Here is a 12,995-nt window from a genome sequence, read left to right as displayed (position 1 = left end):
TGATTTCAGGGAGCCCAGACTCTTGCATCTTCCCATACATAGAAAAGGGTTAAATTCATTAACTTAGGGTGTCTTTTTTTTTTTTTCAATTTAACGATAACATTTGATGCTCTGACTACCTGGTTTTTGTTGAGAAACTCCCGTATATCCTGGCTCCTCCCGTACTTCTTTGGAGCAGTCCCTCAGGGCTGAGAGGCTGCCTCTTGGGCTTAAGTCCTCAGAAAATGTGCTGAATAAAACTCAACTTTCATTCTCAACTTTTAGGTCGTGCTTTTTTTTTTTTTTTCCAGTTGACAGGAGATAGCTGTGTTGTTTATCTGTGTGCTGCAGTGCAGGTAACATGGTGGCCATGTGATTTTGAACTATAAATTTACTTAAACGATTCCTCCCTTGTTTTCTCTGTTCAACAGCAGGTACAGTACCTACCAGAGTAGATCAAGAGGAACAAATGAGTGATTGAATAAATGACGTCCCTTGGTAGAGTGCGGAAGGAACACACAGATCCAAACTGGGTGGTTAAAACCTGTTGCAAAAACTTACCCCACAGAGTTTGGCAGCAACTTCCACTTACCAGTAAGAATCATGGTGTTTTCTCTCCAAAATGGAAAAAGATACCAGGCCATCCCTGAGCTACCACAAAGCCCACAAAGTGCTGGGATGAGTCAACCCTCACGTTCCCGATGCCCGATGCAAGTGTCAGGGAACTCAGGGGTTGTCTGTTACGCTGTCATCGAGGCTACATCTTAGGAGTTAACACCTCCCGTCTTTCCTCACCCCAGTTTATTATTTTTTTTAAAGTGCTAACACATTAATTTTACTGCCAAAGAATTGTGGTTTTTGTTTATAATTTTTAAGTTCTTTCATTCATCTGTGTCAGCAGCTGCAGCTGAAACTCCAAGACACCTGATTCCGGGAAGAAATTCTCGGGGCAGAAAATGAGGAAGGCACACTTGCGGTATCAGGAAAAACATTTTTAGTTAGGCTTATCTTGGTGCCCCGCTGCCCTTTTTCAACAAATGTATTGGATTTCTACACTTTACTGTTGCTTCATAGCCCAATATCCAAAATAGACTTCTCTAATTTTGTGTGTGGGAGAGAGATTTTAGTTAACAAATGATCCCATGTTGCCTTTAACAGGGAAGGTTGTTAACCTGGATTATTGTACCCGGATAGAACATCACATGGGAAGCCCTCACGTCTTCCCAGCTCTCAGCCTCTTTTTCTCCCTCTGCTTTCAGCAGTTTCCTGAATTAGGAGCAGGGCCATGAGCACAAAGTGGTGCATACAATTCCACTTGCTCTCTGTAAGTTGCTTGCATTTTTGTTATTGTGTGTGGTGGGTTGTTTTTTGTTGTTGTTGTTTTGTTTTGCTTTTTTGGTGGGGGGAGGTAATTAGGTTAATTTCTTTATTTACATTTAGAGGAGGTCCTGGGACTGCACCAAGGACCTCGTGCATGCGAAGGCATGTGCTCTACCACTTGAGCTATACCCTCCCCGACTACATGCATTTTTGAAATGTGCTGCTCTGGTGGAACAAAACCTTTCCAGGAAAATGACGGACGCAGAGTATTCCCAGTGGAACTATCACTTTTAGACTATCTCATTTAATTGTACTGCCAACCTCGCCAATTGAAGTTGCCAGCTGTTGCCCTTTCGTCCAGTTGATTTGGGGTCTTCCCCTATTAATTATCATAACTACATGATTAATAGAGACAGGAGCTTTTATCAGAAACGTCTGGCCATGGCAGAGCCAGAAATAGTTGGGTCTTCAGAAATAGCAGTCAGGTTCCCGGAGGAGGAAAGCAGCGATGTTAGCATCCCTAATGTGGGAAGAAGAGTGCCTCTCCATGGCGCATGCTTAGAAAGGACCCATGTGCAGCCTAAAAAGGGCCTAGAAACATGAAGGGAAGGCTTCTTACAGTGGTTGTAACTAAAACTGCCTATTCAGTCCAGAAGGTTAGGTAGACGTAAGATGCACAACTATACTGTGGAGTTCTTTTCCGCTCTTTTTCCCCCAAAGTCTTCACTCAATGTTCCTAAACCCATCTCCTCTCCTTCTCAGCTACAGTAGCTTGTTCTATTCCCAGGGGTCTCAATCTCGCTGACTCCTGACACCTTGCTTTTGTTCAGATTTTAAACAGGCGCCTCCTGCTCCTAAAATAATCCAGTTCTGTTGTTAGGGAGGCCCCAAAATGTCTCCATACATTCTGAAAGCTTCCATGCCTAAGGTCCTTTCTCTCTGTTCTAAGTGTCTGTTTTGTGTGTTAGTAACCTAGATTCAAACTACAAGCCTTTTGCTACTTTTCATAAAGAATTCACTCGCCTCCAGAGCCTCAAGGATGATTTGGAGCTCCGAGGAAAAAGGCCACGTGTTGGCAGGTGTGGCTGTCCCCCGACTCCTTGGTTCCTCTCTCCTGCCCTGTTGCCTAGAACAACAAATTCTTGCTCTTGGAGAATATTTCTACCTTCTTTAACGTCCCTTGGAGTTTTACCACTTATGGTGTAACAGGTGGGATAAATCATTTAAAATATTTTTTTTTCCAGGCAAAATACACAGGTTTCCCTAAAGAGGTCTAAGAAACCACTTAAAAATAATTCATTATATTTGGAAGGGCATATTCTCTTTGCAAAATCTCTGTCTCTCCTCCTCTAAATTTGACTCCACTCAAACATTTTCTATGTTATTTGAGACTTGTTTGGCTAGAGATGATCAAAAGGCTCTGAAAAAAGAAGGGAACCCTACCCTTTGCAACAAAGTGGCTGGACCTTAAGGGCATTAGGCTGATTGAGATAAGTCAGACAGAAAAAAAGTACCGTATGTTCTCACTTATATGTGAAATCTAGAAACAAAAACAAAAAAAAAACAAGGAATAAAACTAACCAAACTCATATATACCAAGGACAGATTGGTGGTTGCCAGAGAAAGGGAGGGGGTGGGGAGTGGGTTATGAAGTAAATCCTGGGGACATATGTACAGCATGGTGACTATAATTAAAAATACTATATTATACATGTGAAAGTTGCTAAGAGAGTAGATCTTAAACGTTCTCATCACAAGGGAAAAAAAGGTAAGGTGACAGATGTTAACTAGACTTATTGTGATGATCATTTCACAATACACATAAATATCAAATCATTATGTTGTACACCTGAAACTAATACAATGTTATATGTCAATTACACTACAATTGAAAAAAAAGGCAATGAAGTAGAAAATGTTCTACCTATTGACCTTTATGTATAAAGTGTTAGAAAACAGGCATAGTCAATTCAAACAACAAAGAATGGAGAAAAACACTTTACGAAGCCTGTTCATTGAATTAATATTACTTGGCTACAGCTAATACTTATAGGTTGGCTATAGTCCAAAATAATTTCTCTAGAACACAATGCATTTGTTACACAATTGTCCCAATTTCAGAAGTGGCTTCATTTCCAACTTGGTTGTATTGGGTATTCAAAATCATAATGTGTTCGAGTTGAAAAGGATGGATCTTAAATAGGATGGATCTTCAGCTCATCTAGTGAAACACTGTCATTTTACAGATGAAGAAAGTGAGAGTAGGTGATGTGGACTTGCCCCAGGCCACACAGTCCGTCCATGTCAGTGTCAGTGCCCAGCCTCTCTGTGTCCCTCAGGTCGGTTCTGTTATTCCCTGCAGGTCCTTGGCCGGAGACAGTGATCCTGAGTAGTGACTACTCAAAGTGTTTTTCCAAGTGGATATGAATATTTCTTCAAATGGAATTGAGACAGGAGTAAGGCAGAAGGGCACAGCCATTAAAAAAAAATGACACAGCAATGAGCACCAAGATGGTGGAAAATTCAAGTCCCAGTAGACCTTGAGGCCCAAGGTGGAGGGAAATTTGACTTCTGTTAGATCTTGAGCTTAATTATATGCTCATTAAAATATATTAGCATGGTAAATGGCATGCCCACAGGCACCATGACTGTTCTGAGACTGACCATAAAAGATCAAAAAGTGGGTGATGGCTCAATTCCTGGGACTCCCAGCCCCTTCCCCAAAGTAGTTGGAATAATCCTCCTACTTGCTAGCATATGAAGTAATCAAGTCTATAAAAACTAACAACCCTGCACCTTGTGGTCACTCTCTTGCCTTCTGAGATGGCCCGCACTCTGTCTATGGAGTGTGCATCTCTCTGAATAAATCTCAACTATGGCTCACTCTTTTTTTGTTTTTGTTTTTTCAATTTATTTTTATATTTTGGTCGAGGGGGGGAGGTAACTAGGTTTATTTATTTTGGGGGCAGGTACTGGGGATTGAACCCAGGGCCTTGTGCATGCTAGGCATACGCTCTACCATTTGAGCTATACCCTCCCCTCTGTGGCTCACTCTTGAGCTCTTTCCTGCATGAAGCCAAGGACCTTCACTTGGTGGAATGCACCCCAGGCACTCACATGAGACCTGGGACTCGGCCATCCTCTTGTGCCCCATTTTCCTTGTATCGGAATGGAGTACAATTCATACATGTTTTAAAACCACCAGAATTAGATTACCACAGCATGTACTGATATGTGGAACACAGTTAATACAGGACGTATAATTAATACGTGGGATGTAAGATGCAGAGTAATTCTGAAGCCCCAACCTCTCCCAATCCAATAGCTAAATGGTACTGAGGAGGGTAAAGCAGAGTGTCTATGTCTGGAAAACCCAACTGAATGGACATGAACTTAAACTGCATCTTGGGTTTAGAATTGTACAAACTGGTGCCTCATTCTTGACATTCAGCCGTTTAGTTACGTGATGTTGGGCAAATAACTTCTGTACTCAGCTTGACTTTCCTTCTCTGCCAAACTAGGATCACAGTACTTAACTTCCAGGGTTTGGTTCTGCTCTAAAAAAACAACAAAAATAACAAAAAATATATATGTATATATATAGAAAATATATATATTTGAATAAATTTGAATTATGTATATATATAGAGAGAAAACCCATTCCTTGACCAGAGTATGCACTCAGAAGTTCTTAGTTTCCCTCCTTCTCTCTTAGCTGTCATCGCAATTTTACTTGACTTGTTCATCTCATTTATTAACCTTCTTAGCTCATCTATTTCCTAGTTATTTTTTCAAAATAAAATTGTTTTTACTTTTGCTCCCCTCTGGAGACAGAAGTAATACTTAAATACTACCTTAGAGAAACATAGTAATCTTTTTCTTTCTTTTTTTTATAGAAAATACTCATTTGTGTTAGAACTGCCTCATAGTCTTGAAAAATAAGGAAAGTCAGAGGATGAATGACTATTTTCCAGAAGACAGGGAACGCATATTTGATAGATTAATTCCCAGTTCACCTTCTCCGAGGAAAAGGACAAAACCCTCATTTACCAGGATTCTAAAGAGATTTTCAGGCGAGTCCCTTGCCGGCCCCACATCAGTCTTGGCTTTGAAGCCTGGTTCCCCAGAGCTTGGTTTTCTTGACCAGATCCTAAACCTTTTATTGAGCTGCAAGAAGGCTCGAGGAAGCAGTTGCTGACAGGGACATGTCTGGTGGCACTCAGGAGAGGGTGGTATATATGCTTACCAGGGAATCAATCTTTCTGCCTCTCATCCTTTTTTTCCTCGGAAGAAAGCGACTTAGCCCAATTACCTCATCCAGAACAATTACCTCACCTTAAACTTTATTCTCCAGAGAAAGGTGTTTGGGAGCAGGTAGCACTTTGACCAGAGAGATGGATTTTTTTTTTTTAAGTACTGTATCGATACTGAGTGTGGGCAGTGGGGGCTGTTGGAAGGTTGTCTTTCTCTCAAACCAAGACTTTGTTCTCTATTGGGGTCCCCCAGACAGAAGGAGGCATGTTCTGACCAGTGGAGCTCTGGCACCATTCTAGGGGCTCAATATTGTGAGAGAAGGCAGCAGTTTGAGTACAGAGCCTTGAACTCAGGGCCATCTCCGTAAGTGTGTTCTTTGCTCTCAAACTGGGAGTCCGAGATTTGCAGATACTACTAAATATAAAATAGATAAACAAGAAATTTCTACTGTAGAGCACAGGGAACTATATTCAATATCTTATAGTAACCTACAATGAAAAACAGTATGAAAAGGAATATATGTATGTGTATGTATGACTGAAACATTATGCTGTACACCAGAAATTGACACATTGTAAACTGACTATACTTCAATTTAAAAAAAATGGTTAAAACAACAACAAAACTGTGTGGCCTGAGGCAATCTCCTAAATGACTTCTGCAGAGGGAAGAAGAGACAACTTCGATGTACTTTTAAAAGCAGTTAAATAAAGATTTGACTGCCTATTCAAAACAAACCACACTTTTAATAAAAGGCTTTCTTGCCTTCGTGTTATAATGGCCCAGCACGATTTCCTTTCCCTGATATTTTCAGAGAAAGGCAATTCTCAGGGCCTAGATTAAAACAAACCAAACCAGAGCCATCGGAAACAAGGGAGCTTTCAGAAAATTTGGAGGATTCTGGGGTGATTACGATCATACATAAGGAAATTGGGGGGGAAAGTAAGAATAAAAATCGATCACATACCTAATGCACCCATGATTGTAACGTCCCCACCTCTTTAAGTACATGCATGCATTTCTGGCATATTAGCAATAATGAGTTTATTTTAATGCTACTTTTCCCCACTTGGCATTTAAATTTTTTTTTAATTTTTCAGGAGTGATGTCTGATCTGATTCTAAGAAATGGAAGCAAGAGAGGCAGGACTGTAAAAGGGCTCAAAGTTGAGCAAAACGGAGGTTTCCAGGAAGCAGCCGACTCTGAGGTAGGATGCCGAGATGCCCGCATCGTTCTGCTCTGGGTTCGCCTCCCAGAGGTCCCCGCCGGCTTTGCTCACACCTTGAAGCGCGTGCGGTCCCCGGGAGCCGGGTTCTGGTCCGACGTGCGTCCTGCTGGAGCCGAGGCTATTTGTGCTGCGTGGAGGAACCTGGAGGTGCGCGCAGCCGCCGCGGGGCTCACCTGCACCTCCCCGCCCCTCGCCCCGCCCACTGCCGCCCCTCCCAGCGTCCCGCCCCGGCCCAGCTCATTGGCTGCCGCTCGGAGGGGAGGAGAAGGGGCGGCCGCCGGGGTCTCATTAGCGATGCGGGCTCGTTTCTCTGCTCTGTAGTCCGGAATCCGGCGGCTGCGGGAGCGTTGCGAGCGAGAGGTGCGGCGGGGACAGCGGTCGACTCTGGCAGTGACTGTGGCGGCAGCGATCGCCCTGCTGTGAGAGGCTATGGGAGCGCGCGCATCCTCTGGGTACCCAGCGCGCGGCGGCTCGGAGCGCCCTGCCCCGCTGCTGTAGGGAGAGGCCGTGGAGCAGTCACTCGCTGAAGACCCCCGGGACCCACTGGTCTTGGCCCGTGGCTCGCCGTGCCTCCCCCGGGCTCCCGGGGCGCGGAAGAGCAGCCGTACTCCGGAGCGGGGCTAGCAGCATGGGGACAGCCGCCGCCGCAGGAGAAGGCGCTGGACGGGCGCTCCGGTGGCTCCCTTGGCTAGGGCTCTGCTTCTGGGCGGCGGGGGCTGCGGCTGCGGCGGCCCGAGGTAAGCGGCGGGCTGAGCGAGCGGCGGGGTCGGGGGCGAGGCGACCGAGCGGGACCCACATCTATGGCGTTGACCCCCTGCACCTTTCCGCGCGCCGAGCCCAACGGGATGGGACTCGGGCGGAGGACCTCCGAGGGGACCACTGCCTCCCACCCCAAGTTTGCGATCATCCTCAATCCTACAGGTTGCTAGGACCGGGGCCCCTGCCCTTCCTTAACTCTCGTCGCTTGCTCAATTTTCCAAGCCCTCCCCAATTGCTGCAGACTGGAGTCCCCACCTCTTCACTCCAGTTTCGCTCTCCTCAGTCCTCTCCACTTCCTTCCGAGGCGAGACCGTTCTTGGGTGGGCGTCTGTAGTGGCGTCCGAGAGTTCGTGGGGAGAGGGGTCGAGTGATGGGAGCCTCTGCAGCGGAGGCTTGACTAGAGAGGGCGCCTTTTCCCTTCGGGGAGCAGCACCCAGGCTGAAGTCCTCCAAGCTTGACACCCCTCGGGCGACACCAGCCCGAGGTCCTAGGCAGCACTGGGTTTCCTTTGGAGGAGGCCGCGTATGTACGGGAGCACGGGAGAGCTGCGTGCACCATTCGCGTTTAACTGCGCCTGCAGTGCCCAGCCGGGTCAGCAGTTGGTCCGAGGCGGTCACCCGGCGCCTCCTCTCCCTGCCCGGTGCCCGATCCAGCTCGCGAGCGCGGTGTCTGCTGAGAGTCAGGGAAACCGCTGCTTCTTTCTGACTTAGAAACGTAGACCCATTTTTTCCTGGATCCTCTGGACTCCAGCAGAGTGAAATTTTGCAACTGGTTTCAGCTCCACCTTGAGCGAGGACAAGGCGCATCAACTTAAAGATAAAACCCGCGGACTTGTTTTGAAGATGATCAGAGGCAATGTGACACATAGCTTTACCTTGGAAATCGTCAGGAAGCGTCTCCTTCCCGCTCTTCTTTACCTTTCCCTTTTCCTGGGTATCATCCATTAGGTTTAGAATTTGTAATTGCATCAAATGATTTACCTAATGCTTGTCTGGCGAGAGGTGACACTGATTTGTGCACCTCACCTCTGCTCTGCTGGCTACCTTGAACACATTGTGACTAGCTGGGAGACAGAAAAGGGTGGAAAGGGGTGAGGACGATCAGAAAAGAATCAATATAATCTCATTTTTATAAAAAGCTACCAGTGTGTTAAAAGCAGTCGTGCTGTCTGAAATGAAGAATTTAAAAGAAGATGGATAGAGGCTTTCCCTTTTGAAATCTTGTTCAGTGGCTATTTACATTTCATTCCTGCAAAGTTACCCCCCACCCCCCCCACCCCCAAATGGAGCAGGCTTTTAAAAAAGCAGGGAAGGTTTAAAAATGAGCTTCAGGGATTGCCCACACTAGGTTATAGTGAAGCAGAGTTCTTTTGCTTGCTGGAAGAAGCACAAGCTTCAGCCATTTAATTTACTACGGAGGATGCCTCCTTGCAAAGTCAGCTCTGAGTTGTTTTTAATACACTGTTATGGGGGAAAGCGGGCCTTTTCTTTTCTGAATGTTGAGCTAAATGTCTGAGTCCCAACTTACTGTTCTCTGCTGAATACCTAAGGGTGATTGACTCCCTGTCCTGACCCTTGGAATTTGGTTGATGGGGCTGTCTTGAAGCCAGCTTGAAACGAGAGCGAGGGGGGCCTGCCAAAAGCCTCTTGGATGGAGTTTTGCTGGCTGTGAAACTAAGGCTAGCACCTCTTGTCTGCAAGCTGTTCTTCAAAGGACTCCTGGAAAACATACTGTACACTCCGCAGGCTTATTTACAACAAATGTCTTGCACAGATTGTAGTAATGTTCAGGACACATGGAATGGAGCGGTATGTCTGACTAATATTCCCCATGTAATATTTTACTTTCTGGGGCAGGAAGCCCATGGCCCTTAGCATCTGTCCGAGATTCCCCAAGAAATGAGCAGTAAGCAGCCTGGAAATCCTGAGAAGCCCAGGCATCTGGCTTTGGACAGTTGGACGCAATTGGAGTTTTCAGAACAAAGGGTGTGTTTCAATGTTCCTTAAGTTCTCCCAGCCCAGAAAGGTTCCCATTCCTTAAAAGCCCGATGAGGTACACTCTGGGGACATGTTTGCTGAGTAGTCTTACACACTCTCGGTGTTGGCCCTACAGTGTTCTTACTTATGCAAATAAACAGTTTTTTTGTTGTTGTTGTTCTGCAAGTCTTTTCATGTTGATTTGAACCAAGACTCTCTACCTCCCCTAAAGAACAGGACAGACAGAATTACGCCATTCGCTTTGATGATATAAGAATATTTCATAGTTCAGTAGCCATTTCTTTGCAATTATCATTTATTTGTTTCCGAGAAGATTGTACCCACTCCTTTCTTTTTCCTTTTCTTTTTCTCCATACTTAAGGCAAAACCGTCTGAAAATCAGAATGAGATTTCAGATGATTGGTTTAAACGTACTCAAAGAGGATACTTGGGCATGGGACCGCCCACAGAAACTAGTAGTGACCCAAGGAGCAATATTCTGGTTCCCTCCTTTGTAAACAAGACTCATTTCTTCAGATTTCTGTTCCTGGTGGGTGGCGTACTTTGGTACCATGATTACTGTATATATTAACACTTTCCAACTTAAAAGAAGGTTGTTTAAAAGTTATTTGTGACCTGCCAGGTGCTAATTGAATCCCCATCATGTTGTCATACTGATTTGTTTTTGTTCTTTGGAAAAAAGGAGCACTGCTGTTGATCTGGTTGTGAGTCCTCTGTTGGACACTGTACAGGAGATCTCCCAGTCTAAAGGCGGTGGGGGGTGGGGGGACAGTGGTCTTAGATAGGATAAGCTGTCACACAGTTCCTCCTCCTCTTAAAAATTTTCCTGGACAATGAAATCTTCCTTCTGGTAATGACAGTCATGCATTAAGGTCAGGAGAAATCCACACTCATTTCATAGGTATCATAGGGTCATATGGTCTACATATACTTAAATCCATTTATTCACCTAGTTGGGACAGTTTTAAATCTATTTTCACTTCCTCCTTGATGAACATTATCACTGCCTCTCCCGTCCCGCATTCTGTTCCTTTTTCCTCCTACATTTGTTCCTCCACAGGGCTATGAGGAAAGAGCCTTTTCTCCCAATTTCCTGACGGGTTTTTCTTTTTTGTGACTCCTAGGTGGTGGTCTTAGTTTGAGCAGTCCAGTGGCACCTTCTTTCCCTACCTGAGTGTTCTGCTCAAGAGATCTCTTAAGTGTCTCAGTTCGTAAGAGATTCATTGTTCTTACCTGGCCCTGTGATATCAGCACCTGTCACCCTTTTTCAGATTCTTCCTAGGAAAAATAATAATGCCACTCTTCCCATGCTTGCTCACTCTTTGAATGACCCATCAGTGGGTCCGAGGTTCCTTAAGTGGTACCCCACAGGGTGGGAAGACCAATGGATCTCTGAGAATCCTCTGTGAGCTCTTCCAGAACTCAGTGACTGAATCCATCTGGTAGTCCTGGACCTGGCTGTCTTAGGAGATAGGGAAGCCCATTTCTGTCTATTGCATCGATGACTTGTAAACTTTTTACCATCCTCTTTCTACCAAATAAGTCCCCAACTTAAAATACTGCTCACTTTAATGGCTTATCAAGGAATTGGTTGCTCAGGAGATAGTGAATGTTTGTTATCACTCCCTTGTGCCTTTCTGTCTTCTTTTTTAAATATGGAGGCTAGAAATCCACCACAGGTGTTAAAACCTAATCCCGAAGACAAGTGTACCAAAAAATGACTGGCTTTATAACCTCCTGTTAAGGAAAGAGGTGGTGGTGATACAGGGTGTCTGCTTGACATGGCATAGATGTTCACAAAGAGCCCGGATGTGTCCTCTTTCTTGATTACACCCTTGTCATTAACTCTGATTGTCCTGTACTCCAGGCAGTGCCATGTGGCCAGCTGTGTCATTGTCTTTTCTCCTTTCCTCCTTATTTTGATGCCTTCCTGAACTGACAGCATGACCGAATAGCCAATGGGAACTTTCCTGGGTCATTCTCATGCACCCTTGGGAAAGACCCATACCTGCTACCCTCTCATTTGCTTAATGGCCACTGTTGGCAGGAGACCTGTCATCATGTTGCCCCAACTCTTTCTATTATGCCTGTTCCTTAAGAGAAGGCATTTTTGCAGCCTTGCTTGAATATTGAACAATCATAGCACTGACTGTCTTTAGTGGGTACCATTCATTATTCTAAAGTGTTTTACACACATTAACTCATACAATCCTTAAAATAACCCTTAGAGCTAAGTACTCTTCTTAGTCTCATCTTTAAGATAGGAGAAGTGCTGCATAGAGAGGTTAAGTACCTTGCTCAGGGCGGCAGGGTTAGTATGTGGTGGAGCCTGGATTTGAACCCATGCAGTCAGACTCCAGAGCCCACAATAACGATGCTTTTCTAAACTATGCTGGAAACAAAATGACTCTGATATTTTGGTGACATAAGTACTAAAATTATATCTCTATAACTATGAGGCTTGTAGAAGAATTTAGAGGAGCTTAAATAAATCTATAAATGTATTCAGATAAATCTCAGAGATTTATGTTGTATGAAAACAGCCACCCTCTCACCATTCAGCTTCATGTACTTTGGAATCGGATTCACACTTAAAATTCTGAACGCCGGTTTCTAATATGATAGCCTGCTTTTTTTTTTTCTTCCAATTTTGCATTTCAACACAAGATATTCTTCTGATTGAGTACGCCATCCATAGAATGGCAGATCCCAAGAGACTATTTGTTGCCTGTCTTGTATTTTTAGCCTTGTTTGCTGGGGAAATGTGGAGCATGAGATTTGAGAATAGATTGTTAACACCAGAGGCTGCTGTTTTTGCTGTTTTGGGTACCCCTGCTGCTGCTTTTTGCGAGGCAGATGGCTAGATTCATTTATAGAAAATAGATATTCGTTCTATTTTGCATTTCCACTTTGAAAAGAACTTTTAATTGTTTGTACCACATTGCATCGTATGGCCTTATTGTGCACGTACACATGCTGTGCGTAGATAATTTTCAGAATTAGGCGGATGTTAATGTATTCCGTTTGGACTGCATTAGAAATCCACTGCAAACTCTCTCGTGCTTTTGGAGTGTTTCTTTTGAAAGTGGGTTTGTGTGCAGGACAGTGTGTACCACCTGTGTTGTCCTCAACACCCCTTACCCACTCTGGACATTCCTGCACTAGAAGTCAAGGGCATAAATATGAGGGCTGTGTTTATGGGACTAAAGTAGAAACCAAAACATGTAGTATGCTTCTCAGCTTACATCAGACCCCTCCAGGATGTAAAATATTTCCTAATACTGTTTTCAAGAGGGCAGGAGTACAGGAAGGTCTGTCTTTTTCCTATATGATCAGTTTCTTCTGACAGTTTCCTTCATAAATAAGGAAGCTGGAAGCCGACAGCTGTCTTCCAAGTGAGGTCATTGACAGCCTCGCTTCAGGCAGATTCTGACTTTCTGCTCCCACATTTCTGGTTC

At 44.6% G+C, this 12,995-nt stretch overlaps 1 protein-coding gene across 1 annotated transcript in view; it reads left to right on the top strand.

Moving 5' to 3' along the window:
* The window catches only part of UNC5D (unc-5 netrin receptor D), a 599,258-nt gene that overhangs the window by 91,348 nt on the left and 494,915 nt on the right, over positions 1–12,995 (top strand). Inside the window, exon 3 of the mRNA XM_072950289.1 lies at positions 6,654–6,760. The gene's annotated coding sequence lies outside the window, so the exon portion shown is untranslated. The remainder of the gene's footprint in view (positions 1–6,653; positions 6,761–12,995) is intronic.

Source organism: Vicugna pacos, chromosome 26 (assembly GCF_048564905.1).
Source record: "Vicugna pacos chromosome 26, VicPac4, whole genome shotgun sequence".
NCBI lineage: Eukaryota > Metazoa > Chordata > Mammalia > Artiodactyla > Camelidae > Vicugna > Vicugna pacos.
Note: the sequence above shows the minus strand (reverse complement) of the source record. Positions and strands in the feature narration are given on the sequence as shown.